Source organism: Athene cunicularia, assembly GCF_003259725.1.
Source record: "Athene cunicularia isolate RWA chromosome 3 unlocalized genomic scaffold, athCun1 chr3_part1, whole genome shotgun sequence".
Lineage (NCBI taxonomy): Eukaryota > Metazoa > Chordata > Aves > Strigiformes > Strigidae > Athene > Athene cunicularia.
This window is the reverse complement of record NW_020799097.1, coordinates 118028188-118042149: the sequence shown is the minus strand read 5'-3', so window position 1 is coordinate 118042149 and position 13962 is coordinate 118028188. Positions and strand designations below refer to the sequence as shown.

The 13962-nt window shown below is 40.0% G+C and overlaps 1 protein-coding gene across 2 annotated transcripts in view; it reads right to left on the bottom strand.

Moving 5' to 3' along the window:
- Positions 1–13425, bottom strand: part of PLCB4 (phospholipase C beta 4) — a 199978-nt gene extending 186553 nt beyond the window's left edge. The window contains exons 1-2 of one of the 2 annotated variants that reach the window (XM_026845083.1): positions 13363–13398; positions 5337–5454 (exon numbers count right to left, since the gene is read on the bottom strand). The gene's annotated coding sequence lies outside the window, so the exon portion shown is untranslated. Of the gene's footprint in view, positions 1–5336; positions 5455–13362 lie in introns of both variants that reach the window. The other variant, XM_026845082.1, reaches the window with a different exon arrangement.
- Between the last annotated feature and the right edge of the window lie 537 nt (positions 13426–13962).

The following is a 13962-nucleotide window of genomic DNA, read 5'->3' as shown; positions in this document are numbered from 1 at the left end:
CCTTAAAAAAAAAAAAAAAAAAAAAAAGATACTGACTTCACAGTGAAGTGGAACAAAATGCTTTTAAAAAGAATTCTTAAACCCAAATCACAACACAAAACACGCCCATCAAAACAAAACAAAAAACCCACCCAACATTTCAAGATGCTCCTAAGGGAATTCAGGTATAAACTTCAAAAGCTGAAGAGAAGGAAGATTTCTTTTTTCACCTTTCTGTAAAGTGTCAAAATGTAATATTAATTCTTCTAGTTCTAAGAAAATCTAAAGAGGACTACCAAGCTATTAAACCTTTCAGTGGATCATTTGTGGTATGAGTTATTAGCATAATTGGGGGCACACTTTATTCTGACCTTTGCAAAACTTTCATTTCCCAAATGTGGTAGATAGAAAGTGCTTTTATAATACCAATAATGATTATTTCCTATGGGAAACTGCCAATTATAAGTTGGTGAAAAGCGCTATACCGGATGTACATTGAGAAAATGAACACACCTACCAACAGTCAGACTAATTAAAGCCATTCTTCAAATATTAATAAAGCTTTTCACTTCCATGAAACATAACCTAACGTTTTAGTTCAACTGCATCCTTGTCAGGTCATTTATTCAACAATAATAAATGTTTGATTAGTGTTTAAATACAGCCTTTATGCTGAACATTCACCTTTCCCTGGCAGTAAACCAACACATGTGGTAGGCTGTTTTGACATTTAACCACTTGGCTGAAATTCATATTGTTTGTATCAAGTCACATCAAGTGTCAGTAAAAACACTCAGATACAGAAACAAACCCCTTGTGGTCTGGACACAATTCATAAAAAAAGGCACAAAGATCCAAAGATCACATATAGGGGTAGGCAATAACCTGTCAAACAGGGTGTGTTTTTGTTTTATAATAATAACTTCAGTGCATTCTGCTGAGGTCACAAGTACAACAGATAGCAGATTCAACAGCATAATTTCCTGCTCTTGTGTTACCTGCTCTCCTGTATCACCTGCTGCCAAGGTTCAGTAGCCAATGTTGACCACCAAGAAAAGAAGGGACAGAGAAGATAGAGCCAGCCAAAGCTCCTGGACACACTAACCTGTCAGAAGACAACACAACTGCCTTTCCACCAACACACCCTCAGCTACCCAGGTATGCCCAGCTCTACACGTGTGCATCACGTATGCCAGAGCAGGAGTGCATTTTAGCAACACCAGCCTCAGGCATCTTGTTTGCAAAGCATCTTTGACAGCAGTGAAACCATACCACACAGAAACAGGGAAGCCTTCCAGAACAAGCAGTCACAGGGGATATGGCAAATTCAATCTCTTCAAAGGTAGCTCTGGCTTTTTAAAGCTCTCCCTGGATCCCACTGGATGAACAGGTAAGAACTGGCAGGCTGCAGAATCACACTAGAGGGTAAAAGAAACTCCATTAAGGACTATTAAGGACACAACCATGTGCTCTCACATCACAGAATAGGCTGCAGCTCTTACTGATTAGCCATTCCGTACAGCATTGCTTTAGCTGTATTACCTCATAGTTAAAAGGCATTTGCTGTAATATTTTGTAATATTTATAAAAATAAAATTTTGCTTTGGTCATAATTTTTGAAGCAAGTTCTTAGGGTCTGATTCCCATTTATGCTCTTGCCAATTTGCAAACTTTCACAAGATTCTATGGTTCTAAGATGAAACGGACATTAAAGTGAATGTAAAAATATTTTACTATGCTTTTGCAGCACCTGTAGATTAACACAGAAAAGTAGAGTATTAATAATGACAACTTGATTCCAAATTTGATGTAACAATAGAAGACACTCCACGCTGATATATCAGTGATGAAGAGAGCAAAGCTTTTGATTTCCTTAAAAATATTCACCTGGAAACTTCCTCAACTACATAACGTTTTAAAAAGGTAAACTGCCCAGTTCACCGATCGTGTCTATATAAAATATACAAAGAAAGTAAATATATTCAAGAGTCCAAGCAACAAATCACTCAGTTAAGACAGTAGAAAAAGGCCAGTTAAACCAAAAGTGGTAACCTAAAAAACACAGAAGCTTTTCTTTTAGACTTTTCAGAATATCTTGCTAGTTGCTTTCCTACATCCTTAAGAACAAATGCATTTGCACAGAAGCAGGCCACAAAGAACAGAAAAAAAGGCAACTAGTTTTCAGGCATACAGACCCAGATGACTTGTAGACAGGCTTGTATGCCCAAATGTTTTTCTGTTCCCCCACCCCCCACCCCCCCAGGATACAACTATGTTACTGGGTCTGATAAAAGACACTATGTCTAATTAAAGATGTCACCTTGCTTAGTTCCAACACAGCCAATTACCATACCAATGTTTGATACGAATCCTTCAGAGTTAAGGGAGGCAGAACTGCTTTTTTAAAAGCAAAGATAGGTACCAGCTTCAAATTCAGCAATTTCAAGTTCCAATTCATCTGAGCAAAAAAGCTTCCCTCATTCTTTAATACCCGAATTATAATATCTGATTTGCCTTTCAGAGAGGGAGTTAAATTGCTTATTGGACTACACGTAAGGCTCAACATGTGCAAAAGCACACCTTACTAGGGGAAATACAAAAACTGATTTATTTAGTTTTCAAAGAGAAAGGTTCAGAAATAACCTGAACAGAGTAACCAAGTACTAACGTGAGACAGGCATGACTAATCATCTTGTTGGAAAGGACCTACTGAATTCATAGAGCCAGCTGCTCAGCCTAGGTAAATTCAAACCAAATACAAGCCATAAATATTTTAATAGCTAGGTTAACTGGCTTTTCTCCTCCCACAAAGTTTTCTAATGAAGGAAAGATGGGGTTGCCTTCTCAAGGCTTAAATATAGCTCAGCAAGAAGAAAGTGACTGAATTAATTTTGTCAGACTGAGCAACCCGCTTGCTCGCTACAGGAGCTGGATATACACATCTGACTATCTAGACCTAGCTTAATAAGTGAAGCACCGCTTCCTTTGATGAGAAGAGTCAGATCATCAGACCATTTATAAAAACACTCACTGCAAAACAAGTATAAATGGTCAAAGTCTCCCAAATGTACAAATGCCTGAGAAAAGGACTTGGCAGATCTTGAAAAAGAAGTCTATATATCAGCACAAGAATTACTTGTAATATCCAGCAGCTCCAGAGATGTGCTCCCAACTGCTAACCTCGACTGCAAAAGATCTCATAATGATCTTATTTACAATCCAAATTTTCAGTCTGGCATAGATCAAACAGCAATAAGTGCAGTTATGAAATCGAAGTAGATTTACATGCTACTTTTCAGTGTAATGTTTAACAAGTCTTATTAATTTTGAAAAGAAGAAACAACAGTTAAAAATATAAACAACTGAAATGAAGAATGTGTTGTTAAGCAATAAACAACATTCCATATTTCTCTGTCTTTTCCCTCTGTTTTACAGAAAATACCTAGACAGCAGTCTCATCACTCCACATACTGTATCTTTCAAAACTTGGCAAAGCAACTCTTACACATTGTGTTTCAGATCCAATAACTCAATACGCGCTTCAAAGATCTGGCAGCAGTTCTTTTGGGAGTGATTTCCTACTTTTCTGGCTTATGCAACCTGTCGAGTTTAGAAAATTTACACTTGGTAGATTAAGAGGATGTACACAGAGAAAGAGGAAATCATAATAACCACAATAATTATAAATGAAGCTTTGAATGCAAATTTGATTTGCCACAGATTTGCCACTGCCTGCAAGAAAACATTCTGATGCAGAAGAGCATATGCCATCTTCTCAGATTCCAGTTTTCACAGGTACAGTGATCAAAAAAACTTGTTTAGGTAAACAGCTGCCAGCAGGGCAGACTCCATAACATGCACACACCCTGTTCTCTAATGCCATACTCATTTTAAGAGCAACAAAATTACAACAGATAAGATACGAACACCAGAACAAAAGCAGGTTCTGGGAAAGCCACAGGATGATGAACAGTTTTGTCTTTGATTAGAATCTCTTTACTTAAACATGCAACCAAGCATTGCTCCTCTAAACCAGACCACAACTGTAATTAGAGAAAACATACCTGTGAAATTTTCCATAGTTTTGGGGTTTAGAGAAGCTGAAAATACTGGAAGAAAAAAAAATCCTTTCCAAATACAAATATAATTTCTGGCAGTAATTTAGTAATTTTCCTTTTGGCTTCACCAGAAAACAGTAAGAGCTAAAGATGAATGCACTATTCATGTGGCATAAGACAACACATTGGTTTCAAATAACATATCTACTAGGCAAATAATCTTGGTGTATCAGTAGTAGGGCTTGGTGGATAGTTTGAATGAGTGAGGAGAGTCAGAAACAAATAAAAAAATTTGCCCTGTGCACATGACTTCTTGCTTTCTTCCCCACCATGCATTTTCCCTACCTGATAGTTTTACAATTACATTTCCTACTTCTTCTATCTTGCTTCATTTGTTTTGCGACTCTTCCCTTATCTTCCAGATTGTTCTGCTTATTCTTTCACTCTCCATTTCTCTCTTTTTCATATGCTTGGCCTCAGTTGAAGTCAGTGCAAAACTCCTACTGACCTCTCTGCAAAGGAATCCCTTGGGAACATGGGAATGTCACTCACCATCTCTGCCTCCCCCACCACTGCCCTTCAGCTTTCGCACTGTCATGCCGTCCGAGCTTAGGTTGAGAAACTAGAAAGGGAATAGTTCCCTCCACTCCTTTCTACTCTACCCTCCCCATTGTGTACTCCTGCTGGTTAGTTAGAGCAGATTCTTGTGCTCTGGTTTCCTCCTGAAGCCAATTTAATTCACTACTAAGGAAGAAATCAACCCAGGAAAAAAAAGAAGGGAGGAGAGGGGAAACCATAAAGCACCCAATATGTCTTAGTGAGCTGAGTCTGCACAGAACAAAACAGTTTGCAAAAACTTCACTTTCTTCAGGTTTTATTGAGGCCTAACAATATGAGCTGTCATTTTGTGCTTCATTTTCTGACCACTTCTTCCAATTGTCCACCTTTGCATACAAGACCAGGTCTTTGCACATTTTAAAAGAACAAGGTTCTAGCTTTGAGCACTGATGAAATACAATTTTTGAAGAAAACAACACCTTAGCTTAGTTCCTTATATAACATTCCCATATCTTTTTGAAAAAAAGCAAATAGTCTTTCCTTCCTGAGGAGTGGCAAATAAATCTCAAGGGGAAAGTTTTACAAGGCAAAGAAATACCCAGAGAAAAAGAAAACAACCTTCCTCCATGCAAGACAACTCATGTCACAACCAAACAAAATATACAGTAACCAAGATTTGTTTCCTCCCTTTTTCTGCATTAGAATGTCTGAAAATTCAGGCATCATTTAAGACAGACCTACCATGGAATAATTTGAGGCAGTAGTCTGGTAGACATCAGGAATCCTCTCCAGAAGTCCACCAGTCACTCTCTTTCCCCACTATGCTTTACTCTGCCAGCACAAATGAAAACTGATTCACCTGAAAAATCGTAGAATCATAGTGTAGGAAGGAACCTTTAAAGGTCATCTGGTCAAAATCCCCTGCAGTGAGCAGGGACATCTTCAACTAGATCAGGTTGCTCAGAGCCCAGTACAACCTGACCTTGAATGTTTCCAGGGATGGGACATCTACCAAACTGGTTTCATCACCCTCACTGTAGAAAACATCTTCCTTGTATCTCATTTAAGTCTATCCTCTTTTAGTTTAAAACAATTACCCCTTGTCCTGTCGCAACCAGCTCCACTAAAAAGTCTGTCCCCAACTTTCTTGCAAGTTCCCCCTAAGTATTGAATAGCCACAGTATGGTCTCCCCGAGCCTTCTGTTCTCTGGGTTTAAAATTACTTTTTAGAATTTTACTTAGCAGGTCTACTTTTCAGCCAGATCAGTTACCTGATTCACTAGTTACTTACAAAGGCTTTTGGTGTGAACAAGCATCCAGGGACAAGAAAATAAAGGCTGAGAGTGAGACTGGGGACTACTTTGCTTATCTGAAGTGTCAGCTCAAATGTATGTGAAACTACAGGGAACCTGACAACTGAGACAGTAACTACTACCTTAAATTATCTGTATGCTTTTGTTATCACTTTTTAGGTCCCAGAGCTCTGCCTCCTCTCTGAGCCACCAACCTTTCAGTCTGAGACCTTCACCAGCATATAGTTTCTGCTCCTTCCATGCTCACATTTCTCACCAAAAAGGTCTACACATCGCTGGATTTTGCTGTAATTAAACAGAACAGTCTTTCAAAGGAAAGTACAAAGACTACATGATCACAGACAGCAGGGAATGTTTGGAAAACAATGCTTCATCTGGATGCAGTAAGCTTCATTTATTTTTCTTTTGCCTCTCTATTTTTGTTTTATACTGTTGACTCCAAGTTTTAATGACAGAAGATATTTTAAGCATTCCTGACCTAGAAATGTGCTAAGAATAAGAGAACTCTTATAAAGAAAACATTGTCCATCTGAAGGGAAACTCAGTGTATACTCCATTTAAGCAAGCTATGCATGTTGCTTACGAACAGCAGATAACTTTTCAGACCTGAAAACTCAATTTCCAGAAGGCAGAGATAACATGTATAAAGAATCAGATAGGCTGTAGGATTCAATGGACCTGATTAAGAACACAGTAGTAGGATTCATGGCCAAAACAGATGCTACAGAGCAAAACTCAGGTGGAGAATACCCACATAAAGTACCTTAATTGCTCTGCTTATCAGGGACAGTAAGAAGAAATCCAGTGAGGACACAGACTAAAGTTGGGATTAAAAACCTCTTTATTTTGAGAATAGCTATCTGAGCAAATTGCACTGGTCTCTTAAGAAGGAGGCAACTTTTCTTTATTCTCCCCTATAAAGTATCACATCTATTTTGGGAGCAGTTGCCATGCGCCATATAATTACCAGGAAGCAAATACTTCAGGACTAAAACCCATCCTCAGTTATGTCAGTGCTTATATGCATATGCTCAGCAGGTGTGATGGTGGAGTTAGCGCCGATCCACACCAGCATAAGGAAAACAAGTGCAAATTATTTCTGATTGTAGCAGATAGATTACATAGAAGTTTGTCAAGGTTTGGTCTTTTCGAGTAAAGCAAGCAAGTGATGTAACATTAGAAGTCACAGTAGATAATTCTTACAAGTATGTTGGTGTGAGCAGCATCATATTAACAGTGTTTGTGTTTGCACTTGCAGTACTTTCACAGCTACAAGATGCCACCCATGGCAATATGGCACTATTGTGGAGGCTCCAGAAACGTAGAGTTAGTCATGCAAATCTAGCAAGTACTCCCTTGGCTGTTAAAAGCAAAACCAGTAATTGCTTAAACTATAAAGATCATAGTAGACATATTCTGTTAAGCTTCAACCTAACAGTTGATGTGATATTGGGGGATATGGTGTAGGGGAGAACTTTGTAGAGTTGGGCTGATGGCTGGACTCAAATGATCCCAAGGGTCTTTTCCAATCTGAATGATTCTGTGATTCAATACACTGAAGAACCTAGGTTTTAGAAGAGCCCATGGCCAGTCTTGTATTTTGTAATCACAAATGGAAGGGAAGACTGTATGGTTAAGTGATCTTTTAATGATGATCTTGAACACAAGACAAAGTTGCACCATTTCACCCCCAAACTCTATCCACCTTGACATTCAGCTGCTCTATCCTTTGCCCCCACCCTGCCAGGGTCCATCAGAGCACACAAACCCCTTGATGAACAGGTTTCAGTCTGGAATACACAGCAGGGTAGAAAACCACTATTTACATGCCCTAGAGGGACCACACCATTTTCATTACTTCTGTCCTAAGACCTGCGACCCTGATTCTGCCAGTACTCTGATATTATCCTTAATGTAACCCTAAGAGTAAGATAGGAAACTACTTTTGTTTAAATGAAGACTACAGACTTGTCCTGGTTCGGCTAGGATAGTGTTAAGTTTCCCCAGCAGAGAGGGGCAAGGGATCTCCAGCTGGGTTATTCATACCAGGCTGATGTCAGGTCCCCCGCGGCAGCATGGAAAACTTTTTCCTTTGTGGCTTTGGTGATGGGGAGCATTGCAAGCGAGCTGTCTGTAACCATTGCAGTATTTCTCTGTATATCTTTTGTCTCTTTTACTGTTATTGCTGTTTATTGTTGTTATCATTGCTACTGTTGTTGTTCAGATTGCTTATTACACTGTTGTATTAAATTTCTTCTTATTTTAACTCGGGGTTTGTGCCCTACTTGTGTCTGAGGGTGGGGGAGGGACAAGAGCAACATGGTCTCCAGTCCCGGCAGGGCTTAAAACCATCACAGACTGAACAGCAGAGCAAGGACAGATAGCCTGGAAGGCATACAGGGAAACTGTCATGGCAGCCAGGGATCAGTTAGGAAGGCCAAAGTCCTGACAGAATTAAATCTAGCCATGGACATCAAGGGCAGCAAGAAAAGCTTCTATAGGTGTGTCAGTGAAAAGGGAGAACAGAGAAAATGTGGGCCCTCTCTGGGAGGAAAGGGAGGACTTGGTCATCTGTGATATGGATAAAGCTGTCCAGAGGTACTCAACAACTTTTCTGCCTCAGTCTTCACCAGCAAGGGCTCCAGCCACACTGTCCACGACACAGAAAGCAAAGGTAGGGAATAGGAGAAGGAACAACTGCCTGCTGTAGAAGATCAGGTTTGCAACCACTTAAGGAACCTGAAGGTGTGCAAGTCTATGAAACCTGATGAGATGCACCCATGGGTCCTGACAGAACTGGTGGATGAAGTGGCTCACCTACTATCCATCACATTTGAGAAGTCGTGGCAGTCCACTGAAGTTCCCACTGACTGGAAAAGGGGAAACATAACCCCCATTTTATAAAGAGGAAAAAAGAAGGCCCAGGGAACTACAGCCCAGTTAGTCTCAACTCTGTGCTCAGCAAGATCATGGAGCGGATCCTCCTGGAAACTATGCTAGGGCATATGGAAAATCAGGTGATAGGTGAGACTCAACATGGCTTCACTAAGGGTAAATTCTGCCTGACAAATCTGGTGGTCTTTTATGATGGGGTTACAGTGTTGGTGGATAAGGGAGGAGCAACTGACATCATCTATCTGGACTTGTGCAAAGCTTTTCACACTGTCCCACAGGACATCCTTGTCTCTCAATTGGAGAGACACAGATTTGACAGATGAACTACTCAGCAGATAAGAAACTGGCTGCAACTGACACTCAAAGAGTTGTGGTCAACGGCTCAATGTCCAAGTGGAGAGCAATGATGAGTGGCATTGCTCATGGGTCAGTACTGGGACCTGTGCTGTTTAACATCTTTGTTGGCAACACAGACTGTGGAATTGAGTGCACCCTCAGCAAGTTTTCTGACAACACCGAGCTGTGTGGTGTGGTTGACACACTGGATGTGCCATCCAGAGGGACCTGGACAGGCTGGAAAGGTGGGCCTATGCAAATGTCATGGCATTCAACAAGGGTAAGTGCAAGGTCCTTCACATGGGTCAGGGCAATCCCAAGCACAAATCCAGGCTTGGCAAGGAGTGGATTGAGCAGCCCCAAGGAGAAGGACTTGGGGGTATCAGTGGATGGAAGACTCACTCTGAGACAGCAATGTGCACTCACAACCCAGAAAGCCAACCGTGTCCTGGGCTGCATCAAGAGAAGTGTGGCCAGGAGGCTGAGGGAGTGGATTCTTCCCTGCTACTCCACTCTTGTAAGACACACACCACCCCCCCTCCTGCAGTGCTGTGTCCAGCTCTGGGGCCCCAACTGAGAAGGACATGGACCTGCTCAAGCAGGTCCAGAGGAAGCCACGAAGATGATCACAAGGCTGGAGCACCTCCCCTGTGAAGACAGGCCGAGACAGTTAGGGGTGTCCAGCCTGGAAGAGAGAAGGATCTGGGGAAACCTCAGAGCAGCCTCCCAGGACTTAAAGGGGCTACAGGAAAGATGGGGAGGGACTCTTCCTTAGGGACAGTAGGGATGGGACAAGGGGTAACAGTTTTTAGCTGAAAGAGGGTAGATTATGATTAGATATTGGGAAGAAATTCTTTCTTGTGAGGCTGGTGAGGCACTGAAACAGTTCCCCAGAGAAGTTCTCCTCCCAAGGCCAGGTTGGATGGGGCTTTGGGCAACCTGGGCTAGTGGAAGGTGTCCCTGCCCATGGCTGGGGGGAGGGGGGGGGAACACACCAGATATCTAGGTCCCTTACAACCCAAACCATTCTGTGATATAGAAACAGGTAAAAGAGAAACAAAATAAAGTCACACACAGAGATAAATATACCTAACACTAGCTCCTAATATTGCTGCCTTCCTTTTGTGATTCTAGCCAGTAGTCTATTTAGTGCTCATGAACTCCAGACTGAGGATCCAGTTATTGAATAACGCCTTTAAACTACATTAATGGACAATGTTTTAGTAGTGGGAATCCCTACTTTCTTTTAACAGTTCAACTTATCTTTGGTGATGGCTCTAATTTCCTTCACCTTCATTCAGTCAGGAAGGTATTTCAAATTTTTCAAAGCAAGGTGGAGTCAGTACTTTGAGAAAAATGTTTGTGTTCCTTCACCACAGTCCAATTAAACTGTTGCCGGCCTACAGGACAGTCAACCAGTGACTGCTCCAGTGTGCTGCTAAATCCTAAACAAAATTATTAGCAGACTCTCTTTTCCACAAGGCTGGGCTGTACCCAAATCAGAAACTGAGGCCTTTCCTCATATTTCCACATAAATATACTCTTTTTTTAATTACAAAGGACACAATCACATAATTAGGATTAACACAGGCTCTTAAGCACAAGATAAAGTGATAACTAATAATGAGGCTGGGGTGAATGCTGCTTTTAGCTCCCCATCAGAGATACAGTCACACATTGAGTACCCACACAAGAACACAGGTAATTTCATCAAAAATACACAAGCCAAATAATCTGTCCTTTCATCTGCAAATTGCTTTTGCAATTCTAACCTGTAAAAATGCCATCGGGATCTTATTTCACTTCCATAAAAGTCAACTAAAAAGTGGTGATGATAAAATCAATGAGGTAACTGTGACAATTTGTACATTGCTTTAATTATTATTCCAGTGTTGGAAACATAGTTTATTAAAACTTAAATTGTTAAAAATAAAGTTTATTCCAACAGTGTTGGAAACCGTACTTTATTAAAAAGATTTTCTTTGGCTAGTTCTCGTTTCAGATCAATCTCTTTAAGATTAGGAAAGGGGTCAAAAAGTTCCTGTAGCTTCCTATGGCATAAAGGGAGCATGATTATAGGTAATAGTGTGTTATGACAAAGGCAGCATCTCCCATTTGAACCCCCCTGTCCTCCCACCACTATGTAAACAGAATAAACCTGTAAGGAGACACTGGCTGACCTTATCTCCTGAGGAAATACTGTCTAGGATCACACTGTAATGCAACAGACAATAATGCATGAAGGTCTCACTTTAATAATATGATGTTTTAGCATACTTGCTACCCAAAAACCCCTCTCCCAGGCATTTTCACTGTAACGAGTATTAACTAAGCTATGATGCTCACAGACCCTAAAACTGAGTGTACAAATTGTGACTGCCTGGGGCTATTTTTGTTTTGTTATTGAGCCAAATTCTCTTCATATTTACTTGATAGAAGTTCTGGAATTTGCTTTTCCTTTGTTCCAAAAGTTTTTGAAGTCTTTGACTTTGAAGATGGCATGTAAAACCTACAGCACATCCTTATGCATCCTGTGTTTAAATGGTTAAAAATGGGTCCAAGTGGATAATGAAAAGCAACATCCCTAACTTCCTTCACCTAACTCCATACATAGTAGCTTCTCCCTCTCTCATGTAGTTTTATTTTAAAAGCAAGCAAGATGTTCAAATGCAATAGCTATTCAACGCAAACTGATTCATCCCCCTATTTTTTTAACAAATGAGCCAATTATCTCAGCAGTTCTGTCACTGGTGTGATTTCATTCTAAATCTCTAATACAAGTTCTACTGCTTACACCTGGATGAGAAGTTAGGACCATCTGTATTCAGACTTTTGCTCTAGAAATATTTACAGTAGTTTCTACTTTCCAAGAAAGCTATTTCTGGCTAGTGTAGGTTTAATTTTTGTCTAATGATTTTAGCAAATTCTACTTGTGCCCACAGAAGTATTATTTTTATCAGTTACAAATAAACAAACCAATTGTGATAGAACACCAGGTCACAGTGCAGCAAATTCCCAAATCCTTGTGGTGTACAGCATTGGAATAAACCAACCACCAAAAAGTGAAAAACAAGAAAAACAGAAGAGCATTTTACTGACTAGTGCCAAGGTTATACGTACATAAAGCACTGCCTACAATCATTATACTGTTAATCCTAACTCTAAAATTCTAGACAACCAACACAACCATACCCTTTGGTGTCAATAACCTTTTCTGCATTGAAATTTTCCTGCAAAAGATCCCTCTAGAGGAGGTCTATCTGCAATTGTAATCCTCATCCAAGATATCATCTCATTATATCAGGGAATTCTGATGTGAATTTAGATACATTTTGATATGAACAACAACAAAAAGTAAATACACTGTCTCATCATAGTCACTTACAAAAATTTCAGTAGAAAGAATAGCACATGAAGTTCTAGACTCAAATTGCATGTGCAGTGCTCTGCTCCTCTGCAGTAAGGACAGGCATCAAAGAACCCACTTTAGCTAAACTGAATGTCTTGACCAACAGGACAAAATTGAGGTCTCACTCAGGATTAGTGAGAAAAAAGCAATTGCTTCAACAACTCTTTTGAGCTTTCTCAAGGCCTGGATGCTAAAGCAAGTGGAATTTTGTGCCAGTTTGATGCTTCTGGAAGAAAAGGATACTCAGACTAGGAGTATGTATGAAGTGAACGTAATTTAATGTGCAATTGACCCAATCCTGAGAATTAAAATAAATAGTTTTCCACAAATCTGAGATGAGAAGAATATGCTGGAATCACACAGAGACTGGAGCACTTAAATTGCCTTTGAAGCTCGGTTAAGACTGGTTCCACATCACTGCAGTTTAGTCAGACTTGAGGGTGGGGGGAAAGAAAAGATGTGTCTATTACTCATCCTTACCTCTCAGAAGGTTAGGCTACTACAAAAAGATGAGGCCACTGAGGACCTAGAATATACCCCCATTTGTGTCACTGATCATCCTCACACACACACTTCTTCCTTAGTGCCACGATATCTGGTTTTCAGGAGACCACAGCACACTGAATTTGCAAAGTTACAACCCACATTTCTAGTAACTTCTCTCTTCTCATGAACTCCAACCATTGCTTTTTCAGAATACATTTCTCATTATACTAATATGGACATTGCAGCGTTGAAACATTAAACCATTTTAAACTTAAGTAAATAAACTAGTAAAAAACCAAAAATGTTAAAAGAACAGAAAACCACATACCTTTTGAAAATCAGAAATTTTTACTCTGTAGACACTTCCATTGTAGAGAACGTCTTCCTTTCCACCAAAAAAAAAAGAAAAGAAAAGGCTTAATTGTGCATACTAATATTTAATTACCCAATAAAAACACTGTGAACTATTTCAAGACCTTATTTTTCTCTCAGAAATAATTTCTCATTATGGATCAGAGTATGTACACTAGAGCAAGCATAAGTATTGCACACTGAGTTTTTGTTTGAAGTTCATTTTATTTTGAAATTCTCTTCTGTCTGTTATCTACGCAAAACCATCATAGCTCCAGGTGAAACTAACATGTAATACCCACTCTTCCAAGCATTTAAAACCAGCCAGTAACCCTACACAATGGAGACCAAGAACAGAGCAGTGTCAGGAGCAGAGCAAAAATACCCCATTTTATTCTGAGGGATATAAAGCTGGCATGAGAGATGCCGGATTTAGTAAAAAGTAAATTATGAAACTATTGGTACTAAAACATACTTCTCCCATTGCTTTTGCCAACACTTTAGAAGGATGAAAGCATCAACTAATTCACTGATGTCCACTTCTGGTTTTGCCCCTATTTGTGTAGGGAAGGTGTTG